This window comes from Symsagittifera roscoffensis, chromosome 1, assembly GCF_963678635.1.
Source record: "Symsagittifera roscoffensis chromosome 1, txSymRosc1.1, whole genome shotgun sequence".
Lineage (NCBI taxonomy): Eukaryota > Metazoa > Xenacoelomorpha > Acoela > Convolutidae > Symsagittifera > Symsagittifera roscoffensis.
In genome coordinates this window covers 89,964,525-89,984,982 of record NC_087062.1, presented here as the reverse complement: position 1 = coordinate 89,984,982, position 20,458 = coordinate 89,964,525, and positions in this window count along the sequence as shown.

Below are 20,458 nucleotides of genomic sequence, written 5' to 3'. Positions count from 1 at the left end.
TAGAGCTAACGACTTAAGGTTTGGAAAAGGAAGGAATCGGAGGGTCCAAATTTGATAGTTTTTGGCCAAATTTTTGTTTCTAAACCAATTTTGGTCCGGTTTTTTGCATTATTCCAGTGCCGTACAGGGCTACTACGCTCATTTCAAGTATTTTTAGGCACTTTCGACCGGAATTGCGAAAAAAGTCTTTCAGATCCTACACAGGTGGTGAAAAAGGCCATTTTGACGAACGCGTTTTTGGCGATTTCTCAAAGACTAGTTATCCGATCGGGATAATTTTGGTACCATAAGTCGACGTTTTTGACCACTTTTCCGAATCGCAACCGTTTTTGGGTTGATTATTTCGGAAAAGAAAAATTTTTTAGAATTTGTTGGTTCGGAGGGTCCAAGTAACGGGCAACCCTCCGAGCGGCAGAAAATTTTATCAAAACATCTTTTTATTCAACTGGGAAGGTTGACCGTGTCAGCCAACCTAGTCTTAAGTCAGGTAGACCGCTTTCAGAGGCTTTACTGCGGTGATTTAACCCTTTTTCTTGATTTTAGGGGGAACCCTCCGAAGTGACCCTCCGGAGTCAGCTAAACCCTTTAGCAACCCTCCTTAGTGGAAAATTTCCACGAGATCACCCTAAGAAGTTGAAACAGCTCCCCCTAGAACCCTTAGCTTATTTTGACGCTTTTTGAAGCTAGTAGGAGAACCTTCCAAGTGAGATCAGAAAATTTGAAAATTTTGGAGGTACCCTCCGAAGTGACCCTCCGGAGCGTATTAAGCATCTTATTGACCCTCCTTAGTAAATTTAAGGGGACCCTCCGAAGTAACTTGGGTGATTAAGATACCCTCCTAAGTAACTTGAGTGATTGAGGTACCCTCCGAGGTAACCCTCCGGAGTGTCTTAAACCTTCTAGCGACCCTCCTTGTAAGAGACTTGAGTAAACCTTCTGTGGCAATTTGGGAAACGGAAAATATCCATTTAATTAGGATCATATTAGGATATTAGGCGTGCTTATCAGGATCATAAGAATCCATTCTGACCCGGAAATTCGTGATCAACTTTGGATTCTATATTGGGTGTATTAGAAGTACCCGAACAAAATTTTTTTTTGATTGTGATTTTGGTTGAGTGGTTGCCTTGAGCTACTTAATAGGAAAGTTCGGGCAATCCGGGAACAAATAAAGGAAGACCTCGGTGGGTGTATTAAGCAAATACACACCCACTTGAGAAGAAGAATTGTTCCCTACTCTCGTGCACTTGGAGCAGTCCGAGTGTGGGAGAGCTTTTTCATAGATTTGACGAATTTTCGACCAAGAGGTTGCCTTGAGCTACTTAGTAGGACAGCTCGGGCAATCGCAGGACACCTAAAAGAAGACCTCGGTGGGTGTATTAGGCAAATACACACCCACTTGAGAAGACTGTGTCCTGGGCTTCGTTCTTTCGGATCGTTCCGATTGGGGGAAGTCTTTTTCTTTAAGACTAAGTTTTATTTATCTATTTCTGAATCATCACTGCTTTTTATCGAAGATTGTTTAATTTTAACAAAGCAGTGACTTGATAAATTGTGTGGCGATAAATTGATACTGACAAAAGGTCGCTGTCACCTGTAGGATATTCTTATCTGATTATCGATTGTGTTTTGTGTGTCGATTATATCTTGTGGAAACTTAGTGATACTGTTATACTATACAACCGGGTTGAGTTAGCATTATATCAATACTGGGTAGACCCTGTGTGTAACTTTAGCTGAGTCACTAATTTAGTCGTGAGAGATCTAAGAGACATTTTGATACTGACGGAATCGAGTAGGCAGCGTTAAGTGATTTAACTAGATCTTGTTTGTGGTACGTTTGCATTGCCATCAAATTACGAATACTTTCATTTTGTACAAAACTATGCAGCGCAGGGACTCGTTAGGATCGACTACTAAAATTCCCAGGCTAAGCAAGGGAAGCACGCGGAAATTTAGAACTAGGCGTAGCCAAACCTCGTTTAGCAGCGCTTCCGACGCGTTTGCTGAAGACGAATCGACTAAAGGTCAACCTGATCTTTCAGTGATCGAAATGAGACTAAGGAGCGAGAAAAACCTTGATGGCAATCAAGGGCGGAGCGCCGAGGCCGAGCCTGCGAGCGAAACGCCGGTGGATCCCTTTGACGAAGGGGAGCGAACGCTCATTCGACCCGACTTTGAGCCAGACGGGGTCCTCGAACGAGAGGAAGTCGAGAGGACAGAGGAGACCTCGGAGCGTTCCGAGGTCGAACCTCGGGAGGAGGTGTTGTACGGGGGAATGTCCAAGTCAGAGACTAAGAGCTATAAATGGAGAAGGGAACCTTCACATCTGACAAGTGCACACTCATCCTTGGCCAAACAGAGTAACAACGCGATGATGTCGAGTATGAGTCCGGGTGAAGAGCAGACGTTCTCGAAGGCCAAGAAGAGTTGGAAGTCCTTGTACGACGAACGCATGGCGTCACTACCAACTGTAGGTTTGACTTCCAGTGATGGCTACCCGGAGATAACCCATCCGGATGTGAACTTCACACCGTGCCCAAGGAACGACATGAGCAGGGAGGCGTCTTCTGCCTCGCCGACCAGGCCTATGTCAGATGGGATAACGATGGGAGCATCATCAACGTTCGACAGATTGATGACGTCAATGCACAAGCAAAAGGGCGGTGCGTCATCAAGTACTAGGCTACCGCCGCAGCTGACCTCGTCTTCTCTGGGGCTAACCCCGCCATTGGGGGCAGCTGGTGACATAAGTGATATGTTCGCTGGTGTGATGAATGGCCTGGATGAATTGAGGCGAGACATGACTAAGAGGATAGATCAAGTTGACGAGAGAGCTCACCATGGTCGAGAGAATTTGAAAGATGAGCTAACGCACGTGAAGTCGCAGGCGAGGTTTGATCAGGCTCGATTGATTCGTGACACCGATCAATGCCTGGCCGAGAGCCTGGCACAGGCAAACAAAGAGTCAGAGGAAAGAGAGGCTAGGATGACAAGAGAGATCGAGCGATTGTTGAATGATCATGATAATACCTACGCCCAAACGATGACTGGCCTGGAAAGGAGGTTGGACGCCAAGTCTGACTTGATGATGCGGAAGCTTGACGCGATCCTGAATGGGAATAGTTGGCAGGAGCATTCCAACTCAAGGGAGCGCTCACGCCATGCGAATGTTGGAGATGGTACGGGCAACAGTGCCAGAGCCCAGCAAGGCTCGAGAACGAACTACGAACATAGAAACAAGGAGCGGCCAAGGGCAGCCCCGCAGAGGCCTGGCTGGACAAATCCAGTCCCACCGGAGGCAGATGCCACCCCGGAGACAAGATTGCCAACCGTGCCACAAGTCAGTTCAGTACCAGATCTGACTACAGTCTCACAAGACACAACGATGTATGCCTCGATGTTTGAGCCTCTGAACAGATCTCTTGAAACATTCATCACCAAGCTCTCGAAGTCAACCGAGAGAGGAGAGAGGTCAAGAAGAACACTGAAAAAGCCAAAGTCATATAAAGACGAGTCGGACGGCTGCATTGATACTTGGATAGAGGTGATGAAGTTACACTTTGAGGAAGAGAATCTCTCCAAGAAACAAGAGTGCAGCGCGCTGACGAGCAACTTGGAGGGTACTGCACTAAATTGTGTAATGGCGAAAAGAGCCAATGAGAGGGATAGCGCTCGCAAGATATTCGACATCCTGCTGAATCGTTTCGGCTCTGGAGTACAAGGGCACCAGGCCATGGTGAAGTTCGAGAAGAGGCGTCAGAGAGATGAAGAATCAATAGATAAATTCTTGGACGACCTTGAATTGCTCAGGAGGAGGAGCAACCCGGATGAGAGAATATCCGAACGAAACTTGGCGATCGCTTCGAAGTTCATGGATGGTGTAAGGAGTGAGGAGTTGAAGACGATGTTGGCCACTCACTTCACCCTGTCGCTTGACCAGGTACCCACGCCCGACGACTTGCGTATGAAGTCACGCGAGTATTTACTGATAAAACCGAGGGCGCAAAACCGTTACAGCAATTATGGCAACTATAGCGGGACAAACACTGGTGCGAATTCCAGTTGGTACAAACCTCGCGATGACATGGACAAGAGGAGGTCGTGTGCGAATTGTGGTTCGATGGACCATCACGTTTCTGCGTGTTCTGCATACAAACAGAACATGAAGGCCATAGGCTACTTTCTCGAGGACGCTGACGCGACCGACGAGGATCATGAAGAGTACGTGAGAGGGCTCATCATGAAATATGGTCCGAGGTGTTTCTTCTGTAATTTGGAGGGACACTTCAAGTCGGATTGTACTCAATTTTGGGACGCAGTAGCGGACGCGAAACATCCCCGCCACGAAGAGGCGCTTTCGGGTGTCAAGGCCAGTCGAGCACGTCTGATGAACGAGGCTGAATCTCGGAGAAAGGAAACGACACCGAGCACCTTTGCGACCAAAAAGGTTAAGACATGGCCTGACGAGGTGGTAGCCTCGAACCTCGAAGCAGAGTCGTCTAGTCCACTCAAGGTGGATTACGGCCTGGCGGCAAGGACAGCGCTGCAGAATGTCAAACAGGACCTTGCCACGAAAGAAGTGGAGCAATGGGTAAGGTCGGAGCTGGAGAGCACAGATCTTCGGGAAAGTCTTAATGTCCTGAGTAAGACGACAAGAGCAGAAGATGAAAAAGAGCCCGAGAAACAGGGACTAAAACTGAACGTTATATCTGGCAAGACTTTCGGCATGACGAAGGCAGGGACCAAAATAATGTCTATCATCTCAGTCGCAGGGCACCAGGTGGTCAAGAACCTGAGCGAGCCATCCGAGATTACACTGGTCCACCTGGACATCTATGCCGACTACCTGAAGGAGAAGGATCCCAAACTGGACTCCAGGGCAGTGCGAGCGCTGCTCACAACGGGAGGTCCGAGGCTGATGAAAGTGGACGGACATTATATCGATGTCCATGGCCCTTACCCGATTCTGATGAACGTGGATGGCATCAATATCTACACGAAAGCTCACATAACTGATGCGAACGATCAGGTTGGCCGGATATACATTGGTCAAGAGGAACTGAAGGTCAGACGAATCGGACACAACGCGATGCTCGAGCAAGATGCTGTGCATATTGGTTGCGAGGCAGATCTGGCCGCACACGTTCTGGACGTGCAAGGCAGACAGCTTTCAGTAAAGGGACTGCTAGACACGGGAGCAGTAGTCAGTGTCATGCCAGTCAAAACTTGGACCGACATGGGTTTTGAGAGGTCGGATCTCATACCGACAAACATCAGGTTGGCAGCTGCCAATCAGGGAGCGATCTATGTCACCGGGCGAACCCCGATCATCTCACTGCAGCTCGGAGGGAGACATCTTTGGATGAGCTTCCTAGTAGTAGAGAATTTGGACGAATCCGACCAGTTCATCCTAGGAAGGGATTTCGTTCGCAACTTTGACGTCACGATAGATCTCAATGACGGATTGATTAGGATCAGGGATCCTGAAAGAAAGTATGAGAAAAGACCCCTTAATAAGATCTTAATTAATCAGGCCAAGGTGCCGATTTTTCTGGATCGAAAAGTTAGATTAAAACCGAACCAAGCCGTAATAGCAACGTTTAGGATGAGGAACTTGAATGAACTCAGCAATGACAGACAGGTGTGTCTGGTACCAAATCCAAACAGTAAAAGCTCGGCTATTTTAGGAAGAAGCTTCTCGCTCACTCAGAGCGGACTGTGTGTGAGTGTGTTATTGAACACAGAGGCAACAACAGTGACAATACAGAGGGGAAAGAAACTTGGCTACGCTTTGCCTCTGAACACAGACTTTCTGAGTGTGGAGAACTTGAAGAAGTTTGATGTAACTAAGTGTCCATTACATGCGAACCAAGAATGTATAATGAAAAGAGTAATTGAATTGAAATCTTCTAGGAAATTGTTTTCAATGAAGTCGGAAACAGATGATGGGCTGTCTAGTTGTTCCAACTTTCCTGAGAGACCGACGGAAGCAGAGTTAGCAGCGAATAGGCCTGTCCTACCTGAGATAGAGCATCTGAAGGGTAAAATATCCGACAAGGAACTAGATTCGCTCAGGGCGGTGCTAAATCGGAACGCAGACGTTTTTTCGAAACATAAGGCCGACATAGGTTGTTGCAATTTTGTAGAGCACGAGATTGAGATAGAAGAGGGCTCGGTACCTCATAGGGAAGGGGCGAGAAGAATGACCCCAAACAAGTCAGAAGCGTGTAGGAAGGAAATCGAGATGTTAATGGAGTACGACATGATCGAGCCGTCGAAGTCCCCATGGGCTTGTGGCGTGGTCATGGCAAAAAAGAAAGGGGGACAACTCAGATTTTGTTGCGATTTCCGTTATCTGAACGCAGTGACTATAAAGGACGCATATCCGATTCCCCGCATCGATGAGAGCCTATCCAAGCTGGGAGACGCCAAGTTCTTCACAACGTTGGATTTGGGCTCAGCATTCTGGCAAGTGCCGCTCAGAAAGCAAGATCGAGAGAAAACAGGTTTCGCTTGTGAGCTGGGACTGTTCCAGTGGAAGAGGATGCCATTCGGATTGTGCAACGCGACAGCCACATTCCAGCGACTGATGGCTCAGGCACTCACGAGCGTTACTAAGAAGTATGGGAATCTCATCATGTGTTATGTCGATGATGTAGTGATCGCGACACCAACCTTGGAAGACCACATCGAAAGGTTGGAAGAGGTGTTTTCTTGCATGAAGCAGGCGGGTCTGAAATGCAAACCCTCTAAGTGCGAAATCCTCAAAGATTCCATAAAGTATCTGGGCCGCCTGGTTGACAAACATGGAGTGAGACCAGATCCCGAAGCGGTTGAAGCGGTGCTGACCTGGAAGGCACCTAAAACAGATACACAGTTGATGAGTTTTCTGGGATTCGCCAATTATTATCGCGAGTTCATCAAGGGGTATGCTGACAAAATATACCCCATGCAGAAGTTGATGAGAAATAAGGGCAAAAAGTTCACCTGGACTGATGAGGCACAAGTCTCATTTGAAAACATCAAACGCGAACTTTGCGAGGCACCGGTCCTCGGCATGCCAACGGAGAAGGGGATGTTCGTGCTGGACACGGATGCATCAGTGGTTGCGATATCAGGCATACTTCACCAAGAGCAGGAGTGGAACGGGAGAACGGTTCTTCGTCCGATAGCTTATGGAAGTAAAGTCCTGAGTGACACTGAGATGAAGTACGGCGCACCAAAAGCGGAGATGTTTGCTGTGATCACGTTTGTGGAAAAGTACAGGGCCTACTTGGGGAGTGCTCCCTTCAAGTTGCGTGTGGACAATCGTGCCCTTGCCTGGCTGAAAACCTATTCGATGGACCAGAGCTACATTGGTCGTTGGATCGTGCGCTTGGATGGATACCACATGATCATAGAGCACCGTACCCGTGACAAGCACCAGAACGCAGATAGCCTCAGCAAAAAGACAGAATTTTATGAGCGCCTCGAAGAGAAGCAAGTTAACCAATCAGAGATCAAAGACGGGTTTTCCTTTCTGGACAAAGAAACCTATGATGAGCTGCCACTTACTAGGTGGTTAGACAAATCAGGACATCCTATACCTGGACACCCTGACCTTCCAGTGGAGACGGCTGCGGAGATAAAGCTTTTAGCCAGAGGCGAACCCGTTCCGTTGGATCTGCTAGTCCGATCCAACTTGGTACAGCAAGAACTGACCAGGCTGGGTATAAACAGCATCGCTTTATTGAATAAGACGGTGAACGTGGCGCCGGACGTCATGGGAAAACTCCGTGACTTGTTGGATAGGGAAGTGGATAGGCATGATCGTGAATGGAGGGAAACCATGCAGAGGTTGACTGTCACCGAGAGAACGGAGAAGAGGCCAGTGTCCATTCGCAGCCGAGGCGTTGAACGGGATTGCAGGTCGATCGTCAACCAGCTGGTGACCTCGATGCCGAAAGAAGTATTGTTGAGAACTTCGTTCACTGAATATGGAACATCGAATCAAAACCAAGCTACTGAGGAAGTCAGGATCAGATCGAAATCTAGCTTCACGAGGAGAGTGCACTTCACGGATGCAAAAGAGGAATACGAGCCAAGCCCAGATTGTTCGTCCATGGACGAGACAATGTCCGGGGAGTCTGACACTTTCGAGCCAGTCAAGGACGTCTCCTCTGATGAGTCAGACATCTTTGAGCCCGTGCAGGACGACTTGTCCGGGGAGAGGTTGACTAGACCACCTAGGGGCAGAATTTTGTCTGGGGAGTCGGGTTCAAAGCGACCGATGGACAGAGTTTTGTCCGGGGAGTCAAGAAACATCTCAGACAACTTGGAATATGATGTTGAGGAATCAGTCGTTTCAAGTGGTGACTCGAGACCCCAGTCCTGGGACAACACGTCTGAAACAACTTCCAATTCCGATGTGTCAGAGATTGCGATCCACTCCTTATTGGTAGACTGGAAGCAGCGTGGGCTGGACCGGGAAATACATCAGGATCCAGACAGGGACAGATACACCTCAGATGAAGAGGGCACTGTGGTAGACAATGCCGCAGACGAGCTCGAACTGATAGCAGTTTCAAAACGCCCAACCAGATTGCTGCCACGTGGTACGGTCGTCCGTACCAATCTGGAACCATCTGTGCAAGAAGCGACGCCTTTGAAAAAGATATGGTGTGTCAAGTTGATGGACGATGCTCATGCTCCGGAGATAATGAGTGGGCAAATGAACGTGGTGAAGACGTATTTGAAAGCCAGGTACAGGCTGTCGGATCTCCTGAGGGCTCAACGAAATGATAGAATGACGAGCAGTCTGAAAAGATGGATCGAGAATGGAGCACCTGACAAGGGAGACTTGGAAGAAGACAGCTACAAAATCCTGAAGCAGTTTTACCTGAAGAGAAAAGACTTGTTGTACCTGAATAAGGACGGAATCGTAGCCTGTAAGCGCAAGGAGGAGGACAAGGTCCTTTATAAATACAACTCAATAGTGTTACCACAGTTGTACCAGACTGAGTTGCTCTTTCGCTCACATGATCAGATGGGACATCAAGGCGTGGACAAAGTGTATAACAGGATACAAAAACGATTCGAGTGGCCGGGGTTGAAGAAGGCTTGTGAGAAATGGATAGCCGCATGCCTGTCTTGTCAACAGGCAAAGGATCCCAGGAAACTAAGGTTCCCCCTACAGTCAATAGAATCGTCAGGTTTCAACGAAGTGGTGCAAATTGATCACCAGAAAATCTGCATGACAGCAACGGGCTATAATCAGGTGCTGGTAATGATCGACCATTTTACGAAGTATGCGGAGGCGGCACCCTGCATGACAGCATCGGCAGAAGAAACGTGCGATCATTTGATAAACGTGTGGATAGCAAGGCATGGCTGCCCCATCACGTTCCAATCTGACAATGGCAAAGCATTCGTAGGTGATCTCACGAAAGAGTTAATGAAAAGGTCGCAGGTAGCGCAGGCCCACTCGACCACTTATCACCCGCAAACGAATGGCCTAGTCGAGAGGCAGAATCAAACACTGGTATCCATGTTGAGAGTCTACTGCTCACGCTACATGGATGACTGGGACAAGCACTTACCGCAAGTGATGGGTGCTTACAACAGCACGGAGCATTCCACCACGGGAATAAGTCCGCATATGATGCTCACGGGTCATGAAAAAGCACTCCCGTTAACGTTCTTCTACCCTGAATATGAAGGGAAGAGGACAGCACCGCAAACGTACGTGCGGGACGTTATTAGAAGACAACAGGACCTCAATGACTTATGCAGGAGGAATACGCAACAGGCGCAAATTAGACAAAAAAGGAGGTTTGATAAAAGAACAGCCGATGCAAAAGCCTACTCAGTTGGCGATTACGTCTGGGTGTTCCAGGAAGTGGTTCCACCAAAAGGAACCAAGAAACTATTAAAGAAATGGCGTGGTCCATTTCAGATAACAGAGGTGCATCAAGGAGGTCGTTTTTATCGGCTGAGCACCGGAAGAGCGGCTCATTACGAGAATATCAAACCACACAACGCCTCGTCCGAGGATTGGTGCATCCCAGCGGACATGCAAGAGGGAGACTATTTAATAGTGGATCCTGCTTGTGAAGTGAATGAAAGGGGTACTCGCGACAAGAACGACGGGAATGAGATGGTGGACAATTGTGATCTACCACTGGATCTCGAGTTGACTGAGCGAGTAGAGGTGGACGATGAAACTCTACCATATGCCGAAGAAGACTGGGATTGCCCAGAACAAACCGAAATTGACAAAGGAATACAGCCTGACTTTCCGCTCACTATGGAGACACGCCAAAGTAAGAGGGGAAAAAACCAGAAGAAATACAATCCGTATGGCGAGGACTTCGTTGTAGACCGGATAGTAGTGAGTGATGTCATAGACTCGCTGGTGGGGCTGGACGAAGTAGCAATCCTAAAAGAAATCGACCTTGTGAACGATATGGATCAAGATTGGATCGACGATCGATCAGAACCGGAAGTGGAGTTCGAACCAGAAGCGGAACAGACTCATGAGCAAGAACTAACAAACTTGCGCGTGCTCGAATGGCTCCACGATCTGCCGACAGATCCAAAAGAGACGATCCTGACGATTCAGGACGTCGACAGAGATGGCGTCAGATACATCAGTCATGACAATACCGAGTCCAACTGGGTCGCCCCAGATGGTCCTCTACGTGTTCCACAATCCAACCTCGGTCTCCTAGACTTTGGGCGATCGACGGGGACGTCGATGGATATTTTTGTCCGGGGAGTGGGGGTAGGACTCACCCACACCGAAAATCTCATGATAAAAAAATTAAAATCGGCAAGGGAAACCGGAGAACTAGAGACAGAGGGCGAGAATGCTAAGGAACCACCTTTTGGACGAATCTTTGAATCGTATTTTGATCTCCCGAACCATTATTCGAACAATATCGTGATAACGGACAGCGATTTCATACTCACGGAACGCACATGCGCCATAGCGATAACTGCGGACGTAAGCTTCAAAACAGCACTAGCGGCCGACTTTAAAAGGGAGTACAAGAATATCGAGTTTTTGTGGAAACAGAGGCCGGGTGTAGGAGGAGTGATAGCGTTGCCCCCTGTTGCATCACAGATACCAGGGAAATATTTGTGTTTTTTGGTTACGAAAGCTACTGATAGGCAACACGTGAATCCGGAGAGCTTGGTGTTGGCCTTGACTCGACTTAGGGATTTCCTGGTTGAGAGAGGTGTGACCTCTCTCTCGTTGCCAGTGTACGATCCTAATAGGGGAAAGCTACATCCGAGAGAGTTGTACGCTCTTGTGCATGTGATATTTTCAGAGACTGACATAGAGGTTTACTTACATAAAAAATACTATCTGAGCATATGCTAAGAATTGCGCTCGGCGATAAGTGGTTTTTATTAAGTTGCTCGATAAGAATTAGAGTCAAGTTTTAGATTAGGTTAGGTCTTAGGTACAGTATTAGGGATTAGGTTTTTATGTGATGTTTATGTTATGTTATTGTGATGTTATGTTTTATGTTAGTGTCATAAAAGACCTGGGGCACCCCAGGTCATCAAGGTGACAGCGTACATTCATGCTACTCTGACAAAAGTAAAGGTGGACGATCCACCTTGGTGCTAAAATTTTAAATCAGAATTGAAAAAGAGAATTTCAATGGAGAGTTTTAGAGAATTGATTGATGTTGCATCTTAAAATGATGATTCTAAGTCGCGACCTGTCTTTTAGATCTTGATTGATCGGAAATTGTTTACTGACACTGAATCAGAAGAGATTACACGAAGAATCAACACGAAAAGAAATGGGAGATACTAACGAACTCATGGAATTCCTCTCAGCGAGTCTAGGAGCGACTCTAGACGAGATCTATCAGCGGCTGATCGATTGTGACTTCACACGAGAAGACCCGGGGTTGGCGATGTTTGTGGTCGCACTCCTCAATGCACTGGGAAGAGAGGGTCGAGGGAATCGCCCTACGGAAGTAGTGTTGATGTTGGCCTTCGGTGAGTCCGGGACCGCCGAGAGAGGCCGAAACCGATTGATGAGATGGAGGCGCGGAGAAATGTCCGGCCACGACCTGGCTCGTGAGCCGGGACTAGGCGAGCAAAGGGACCACCGGCTAGGTGAGATGCCCTTACCTGTCCAACCTGCGCAGCCATTAATCGGAGCGAAGAGACAGCGTGATGGGCCAGGCCCGTCACACTCGGTCGACTCTCCAACAGCTGCTCCTCCCCTGAAGAGAGTGAGAGTGAGCGAGATAGAGATCCAGACGTCGGAAACGATTGAAACACTGGAGAAGAAGGAGAGGGACCAGAGTGAGCTGTGTGCCAAACTTCAGGAGTACAGGACCATAGCTCGGGAGAGAGACGAATGGAAAAAGAAATTCGAAGATCTGCAGGTGGCCTACAAGGAGGATGAGATAAAGCACCTGAAGGAGCTGTATATGGCGAAGGTGAGCCAAGTGTCACCGGAAATCCTGGCGAGCATGAGGTCCTCGGAGGGATCTAACGACACACGCCCCAGGACAACCGCGCAGGAGCTGTGCGCATCGAGAGGACCTGAGGTTCTGGATTTGCATGCATCAAAGGGGCACGAGGCTCCTCAGCAGACACGACCGTCTGCTTCGAGTCAGAGGTTCACGATACCAGACCCTTCTGACACCTATCTAGCTCCTCAATTTCAGGAATCATTTAACCAAGTGGCCAGAGCCGCGATGGATGAGATCAACAGAGGCACTGAACGGACACTGGCTAGGATCGTTCCTTCCCAGCGTCGTGATCATTCATCAGATGGCTCTGAGCGGGCAACCCGCACGATAGCGTGCTCTGCGCCTGGTGGAGTCTTCAAGAAGTCTCGCGTGGTAGATATCAGGAAGAACCTGATGACACGTCATCAGTTCACGCAAGTGCCAGCCGAGCATCCTCGGGCCTGCTTGAACGACATGAGCTGGAACCCCGCCACGAGCGACCAAGTGATTCCCCCAGGGAGTCGCCATTTGATCATTGGAGACAGTCTGGTGAGAGATCTGAATGAGATCTCCGTCTATGGCCAGACTACCACTCTGTCCTTTGGAGGAGCCTCAGTGGCTCAAGTGATCAAAATGATGGAGTTCCAGGGCGAGGATCGTCTGGATACATTGATAATAATGCTGGGGACTAATGACGTCTCGAGAGCCCCCGTAACCCCAGAAAACGTGGGAACCTGATCCTAATTTGGGACGTGGAGGAGTTGTACTCCACGGGGTTGCCCGATCAGAATCAACCAGTGTCAATCGTGGTGGTTAGCGCCATGCTAGCAGTGAGATGGTTGGAGGCTTATGCGGACACAAATGAGCAGGAGACGGCCGTGCCGACTCCTGAACAGCTGAGCAACGTGAAAATGAGTAGTGAATTGGATCTTTTCAGAACCACTTGCAAGGTTCTGAGAATACCTAAAGCCATTGAAAGAATATGGTCAAGGCAAAGATTGATGCCTTGGTTCCGTGCAGTGATGACATCTTGGATGTATGAACGCGCGAAGCGTCACATGTCAAGGAACACGGAAGCCTATCAATCTTTCCAGCTAGACATAGGACCAGGAGCCTATAAACGAGCATTCTTGACGCACAGAAACGCGGTCACCACAGCGGTGAAGCGAGTAGCTGGAGCGCCTTGTGTTACTGAAGATGAAAAGAAAGAGGTCTTAAGAGCTGACCTAGAACGAAACGTGAGCCTGTGTCTTCACAACAGCTTTTGCAGGAACCGGGAGCAGAAGGTGAATGTGGACTTACTACCTTGTTGCAAACCGAGGCTGTTGGAGCAGGAGGGTTGGGGCACGGCCCGCAACTCTCTGGACATGTTAGAGAAAGTTCTGGAAGACAGTGACGCTGAACATCAGGATGGAGAAATGATGGAATGAAGATGACGGAGGAAGAGAAGAGAAGGAGAAAAAACTTGATTGTCTTTGTGTGTAAAAACTTGAACAAATCAACCAAGTTTTGATTATTGAACTTGTGAAACTTTTTGTTTTGATTTAGTTTGGTCAGACCAAACTTTGAAAATTGTTGCAATTGTTAAAATTGTTGAAATTGTTGATTTTAGTTACTACTATCTATGTATGTATATAAGGAGCATAGGTGAGTATATTTACCTATTTATTCCCGACTGAAGTTTTTAACCTGTGTAAGACACAAATTCACTGTGTGGCGACATGGTAAGTTTGAGTAAACTCGCTCGAGAAGGGTGGGTAACTCAATAACTTTCCTAGCCACAGAGTTTCTTAGTTTTAATATTGAAAGGACCGTATAAATGACTAATTATACTTGGTGAGTGAAGTTAAGTTAATTTTAACGGGTGCGTGGCCGTGCCACGTCCCACTTTTTAATCAGAAGCGAAAAGAAGTTTTATGGCGAGATGACGTAAGTAGTCAGAAAGGAAATTTTATCTAGGACACTCCTCATGGTGCAACTTTTGTGAAAATGTTGAAAGGCAGTGAGATGTAGTACGATGCCATTTGTGAACACGTAGTGAGTTGAGGTGGAGTAGATAAATTTCATTTTCTTATGCGATTTGTAAGATTGGTTACAGAAAACTGGATACCTACTTGACGATAACCCGGTGTTGTGCGATCAATAGGGACATTGATGGAGACTTGTCCGGGGAGTATGTGCCATTCCGCCGGATGACACAGTATAACCTTCCCGCGACGGAAAAAAAAGTGACTAAAGGCCTTACGAACAGAAAAGTGTTGCGACGGAGGGTCAGAATGTTCTGGAATTTTTATTTTTAAAATTTCGATTTGAAGGAGAACATTTCTGAGAAATAGAAAAAAGACGGCCATTTTGAATAAAATAGAGAAAAATCAGAACGACGCCATATTTTGTGACGAACGGTTGTATCCGAGACGAGAAAATTACGGAGCCTCTTATCGTGGCAATAACACACGATAAGGACCTTAGTGACGGATATTTGTGGAGACGGAGGCTTCAGTGGGGGGAAGAGAAATACCACGGAACCCTCCCGGGACACGAAATATAGGAGATAAGAGTGTTGTCTCAAGAAAATCACGGGAGCGGAGGCTTGGTCCCCCAGAGACTGTTATATGTGAAGGGACTGTGTAAACTAGCCATAACAGTTGCTGTAATGTCCTAGATCTGAATTAAACACCGTTATTATTTAATATTTCAGAGCATGAGTAGATAGAGAAAGGAAAAGGTCAATCCATCTCCAATGGATTTAATATAAAACTGTCACACAAAAACATATAGAAATAGGTGGTTCGAGCCGTGTTTTTAATGACAATCACGTAGTCTGAGGATCCGAGACTCAGCTATGTGGTTGTGTTCGCATGCAAACGAAAGCTGATCAAAAGTCGTTTGACTGATGGCCTAAAAATAGTAACTTTTTACTTTGCCCTAGACAGACCAGAAAATCAACTGGCAAGGTCGAGACGGTGAAAAACGAGTGGAATTAAGGTAACTGACGCCTGCCAGTCGTCAATAGGTACTTTTTCTACGCTCCGTCGCTGTGTGATATTTGGGCGAATGTTACATTGCCGTTTTGTTTGTAACTTTTTGATCAAATTTGAAGTGCTACTTGTTATCCAAGGTGGAAGTGATTTCCTCTGTCTTGTTCTGAGAGGCACAAAACTCTTAATGATTTCATCCAAATATTGGGTGTACTCTTCATGCATTTTGTTAATGTTTGTGTGGCATACTGGTTCAAATGGGTTCTCATTTATAAAATTGTTTATTCCTTCAAAATCGGCATTTCCAAAACTTCTAAAATTTTCCAAGTATGGTTTCGGCTCTGATACCGTGCATTCAATAGACAACATTATGGCATTGTGATCTGAGCAGTCATAAATCTTGGAAACGTTAAAATCTTGTTCGGCACTTGTATAGCAATTCCGATAAAAGGCTACGTCTAGTATGTTCTTCACACATGTTGGGAAATCTATCGCCTGCCTAAAGAGTCCATTTTCAAAAATTTGCAGTATTTGGTTTTCTTCCTCGTCAGTACAGTACTGGTGAGGGTGTTCCAGTTTGTTTCTGGGAAATTTAAATCCCCACATAAGAGAAGCGGTTTGTTTTCAGGAATGGCTTTGATCAGTTGTTCAAATTCATGCACTTTGTATCTGTAATTACTGTTTTTTGGCGGATTGTAGAATGAGCCAATTATCATTTCAGTTTGATGAAGTTTTATACTACATAGCACACATGAATCAGGAATGTCATGTTTGGTGGATAAGTCCTCGGTAATTAGACTATTCTTGACAGCTATTAGGCTGCCTCCGTGACAGTTTTTACCACTCACAATAGCTCTATCAGATCTATAGATGTTATATTCACTTAGAAAAAGCTCTGATGATTGAATATTCTCGTTAAGCCAAGTTTCGCTTAAGCATATGACATTAAAATTTCCAACTGCAATTGCATTTGCTAGCTTAGTTCTTCTCTCTATGTTGATTAGGCTTCTAGTATTTAGTTGCAGAATGTTGAGGAATCCTAGTCAATGCTGGGGTTCCTGAACTTCAGTGTCAATAGTTACTTTCACACCATCATTGAACAATTCTAGATTCCTTATTTTCAGCTTTTCGCGAGGAACGCCTTCATCTAGTAGTTGTCTTCGTTTCTTAAGGATTTCGTTCTCTTTAATTGCACTCTCTTTGGTCAATGCTGGTAGCAGGTAGACCTCTTTTTCGACCAATTGTTCTCGCTTTTCTCGGCTTTTTGCTAGTACTAGTCATGCTTCATGTTCGCTAGGTACAATTACCAGCAGTGTTCTTGGCTTCATTCGATTAGTCGTTTTAGTTCTATTATTTTCGGCTTCACTCCAATTATGTCTAGTATTTCGTTTACTTCGTCATTTGTTGGGACAAGGTTTTCTCCTTTTGTTTTCTCAGGGTCCTCTTAGACCCCTTGTATCCTAAAACTTTGATTTATGTTGTGATCAGAGTTAGATCTGGCAGCATGTTGAGTGGTTTGAGCTTGATTTATCCGGGTGGTGGTTTCAGCAGCTACAACGGCACTATAATCTTTTTCCACTTTATCGCATGTCGTTTTCATTGCATTTCCAATTTTTTGATCTACTAAATCGGTAAGTCTTCTTTCCATGCTTTTAAGGCTTTCAGTTACATCAAGGTTTGAGAGCTTCTCGTCTATGTTGGCCAGGGTTTTGCATCTTATAAAGTTGTCTCGTTCATTATTTTGCACACAAGTATTACAAAGCAACATGACATTCGGCCCTAGTTCTTTTATTCCATTTATGGCCACTAGAGACAACCCAACACAAGTTGGTTCCAAATGCATTTGAGGGTTGCATGCGACACAAGTGTATGTTTTCTCGTTGCCGGCAAAGCCTCCTTTACATGTTTTGCAGTTTTCGCCCATTTTTGCTTATACTATGGATAGAAAAACAGTTAAGCCTGGTGGTTCCCGAAAAGGGGAGGCCTGTGGCTCACTCAGGGGAAAAAGAAGAAATAGACAAACCTGGTGGTTCCCGAAAAGGGGAGGCCTGCGGTTCACTATTTCTACTTACGTTAATAGGGGCACTGACAGTTCTTGAAACGACACTCGTAATATACCAGATGTCCTTCTGTATTGCAGATGTTCGAATGTTTATCGTATAAGATTTTATTCTTGAGAATACTTTTAATGCCCTTCAGACCTTCTTCACTGAGGTGCACTTCGTCAGTTTTCAAATGATATGAGCTGTGGATTTTTTCACTCACTCCTCTAAACTTCCAAGTTTCTTTTATCTTTCTTAGGAATTCGTTTATTTTTGCAGATCGAGCTCGGTTCTCACTACGATGAGGGATTCCGATGACGAAAACTTTTTTGGCTCGTTCACACAGCTCCTCGGCTAGCTTCGACAGTTCTTCAGCAATGTCGCCTGCAGGTATACTGGAGGGGTCTTTTCCGTTGAAGGCGTCGTTTCCGCCAATGAGCAGAGCGATGATGTTGAATTTGTCTTTCTCGGGTAACAAATTTTATCGCGGGGCAACCATTGCTACCCTGGTAAACATTTCAAGTATCTGAAACTATTTAATATCCTGAAATAGGAGGAGTGATTACAGAAGAAGAGTACACTTATTCGAGTTGAACCAGAGTGAACCCTCAGTGGAAAGGTGGACGGCTGGGCTATCCCAATGGTCCAATCCCAAAACTTATTTCTCAAGTCAAAACTCATTTCCTTTGCTGGAATTCGTTAATTACAAACTTCCTGAGTTAAAACTTAATTCCCTTTAATGGTAGAGTTGCTGATTAATTTAGTTCCTCCAATTCTTGAGTGTGAGTGTGCTGGTATGTGAGTACCCAATTTAGTTTTCTTGAGTGTGTTTTATGATTGCTATGTCGAGGTAAGGAGAGTTTTAGGTTGATCCATCTGAAATGGATCAAAGTTCCACTGTCTAATAAAAAGTAACTGTACGGATTGTTCCGACCCTGTTTTTAACGGCGTTCGTGTATTTTGGGTATTTTGAGACCTAAGTATGGGGACGTTCTTACATTCTAGAGTGGGAGGATATTTTGGTAGTGGCCTTTAAGCTGTAACGGGTTTTTAGTCTCATGTCGCAAGCGAATCGAATTGGCTCCGACCGTTCGAAGTAGAAAAGCACAAGAGATAGTGTTCCTGACTCTTGAGCCAATGGTTATAGGGCCTATTTTTCTTGAACCTCATTTGAGACCGAAGTAGGCGAATGTTACATAGCGTTTTTTATGGCGCTCCTGGGTGTTTATACCACATCATGACTCGAATACATGCCCATTCTAGAGTACCGGTGGTACGGTTCAGCGGGAACGTGTAAACCTTCAGGTTGTACCGCGATAGCTTGTTAAGAACACTCGAGAAAAATTCCTGGTACGCTCTCCGAACGAGGCTTACCAAACCGAGCAAGGGGGATAACTAGGGGGACGAAAAAACGAGCAAAAGACAAAAAGCGAAACAAAAACCGAAAAAGAATAGAAAAAGGAACAAAAACTATAAAACAAAAAATGGCAGTGACTTTGACACCAAATTAGTTGGATCAAACCTTTAAATCAATTAAATAGTATACCCATACTGTTTTTTACAAGACCGATTGTTTCGATCATTTCAGCAATCTGAAAAGGCGCTCGAATGTGGGGCGTTGTGAAGGGTTTTCAGATAGCTTGCAACCTAGCTGGACCATTAGGAGACGTGACTGGAACAGGTGTCCAGTCGATGGGAAAGTGGTTCACAGGGACTTAGCTGGACCACTAGGAGACTTGACTTGAACAGGTGACCAGCCAAGTGGGAAAGTGGTGCTGGTGATCAGGTGCAGGACAAGTCAGGGAAACATCCAGCACGGGATCAGAGCAACACGAGAGGACAAGGGTGTTCTCAAATTGGCCAAACGGGTATCGTTAAAATCCATATTACATTATAGGAGATAAGTGTAAAATTGGATTAGCTGAGCCCCACTGTTTTGAGGAACGTTTTTACTCAAGCAGGCCTGGAAACAGGTTCTACGGTTTTCTCTCAAGAGGTTTAGCACCCGGCGCTTAAGGTATTTTTCGGCTTAAGAGGGGGGCTAAAGAGGGGGGAGGTTAGAAGGGGGGCTGGTTAGGTTAGAGGTTGGTGGTTATAAAGTGTAAGAAGGGGGGACATATTAGAGTAACTAATTGATCGGCAGTGTCGATTTAGTTACATTGGATTCGTACACGCGTTGATTAAAAGAAGGGGATATCCAAATTTAACGTCGAATTAAGGTAGGCACCCTGGTCGGATCGGGAGGGGGGTACGGACATAGACTGTTTTTGTGATACCCCATAAGATCGCTAGCAGGGGGGAGGAAAACGCGTGGCAATCAGGTACCAGACATTTTTTTTGTTCTTGTTCAGATAAAGGGTTGACAAAAGTCACATTTAAATTTAAGTGGGTTTATTTCTCTGTTTTTATCAATATATTTTTTTCTCTGTTCAAATTTTGACGCTTTTGGTAAAAAAAGTTTTAATCGATTTTGGACAAACAGGTGATCACAAGACACCTCGAACAAGTTCGGCTTCGACTTGCATCAAAATACTAAAAGAGAAATAATTACAAGGGGGTTGGTATTTCTAACTTTTGGCCAGTAAGATTGGGTTTTTTGGGAAAATTTCTACTAGAGCTCAAGTGATGGTACAAGGTACAGTGGTTCAAGGCAGTCTTGGGACAAGCAGTCTTGGGACAGGCAGTCATGGGACAGGCAGTCTTGGGACAGGCAGTCTTCGGAAAAGGCATTATTGGGACAGGCAGTATTGGGACAGGCAGTCTTGGGACAGGCATTATTGGGACAGGCAGTCTTGGGACAGGCAGTCTTGGGACAGGCAGTCTTGGGACAGGCAGTCTTGGGACAGGCAGTCTTGGGACACACAGTCTTGGGACAGGCAGTCTTGGGACAGGCAGTCTTGGGACAGGCACTCTTGGGACAGGCAGTCTTGGGACAGCGGTCTTGGGACAGTAGTCTTGGGACAGGCAGTCTTGG